Source organism: Sus scrofa, chromosome 12, assembly GCF_054392235.1.
Source record: "Sus scrofa isolate SSC_HxYL_T2T_F1_AM1 chromosome 12, Sscrofa_HxYL_maternal_Yorkshire_Landrace_v2.0, whole genome shotgun sequence".
NCBI classification, from domain to species: domain Eukaryota; kingdom Metazoa; phylum Chordata; class Mammalia; order Artiodactyla; family Suidae; genus Sus; species Sus scrofa.
The window spans coordinates 46,421,350-46,422,005 of NC_139394.1; positions in this window are offsets into that span (position 1 = coordinate 46,421,350).

Below are 656 nucleotides of genomic sequence, written 5' to 3' on the forward strand. Positions count from 1 at the left end.
CTGTAAAAAGAAAAAGAAGAAAACTTACAGAAAACCTGAACACTCCTTGGTTCTCCCACCTTGGAAAGCAATTTCACACCATCCAGAAGAGCTGAAGATGCACGTGCTTTAGCTGTCCACTAACTACTCCACCTCTAGGTGGCTGCACACCATTCAGCAGGGGCAGAAAACTGTTTCCGTAAAGGGTCAGAAGGTAAACGTTTTAGGCATTGCAGACCAGACGGTCTTACGAGACGACACAACCACTCAACTCTGCCATTTGAGCATGAAAGCAGACAGAGACGATACTTAAAATGAATGTTTGTGGCTGGGTTCCAATAAACCATTTTTAGGAACACTGAAATGTGAATTTCATATCATTTGCATCTGTCACAAAATATTCTTGCTTTTTAACCATCAAAAATGTAAAAACCGGAGTTCCCGCTGTGGCACAGTGGGTTAAAAATCCAACTGCATCTGTTCGGGTTGCTGTAGAGGTATGGGTTCCATCCCAGGCCTAGTGCAGTGGGTTAAGGATCTGGCATTGTGGCAAGCTATGGTGGAGGTCACAGATGCGGCTCAGATCCTGTGTTGCCCTGGCTGTGGCACAGGCCTGCAGTTGTGGCTCCAATTCCATCCCTCACCTGGGAACTTCCATATGCTGTGGGTGCAGCGGT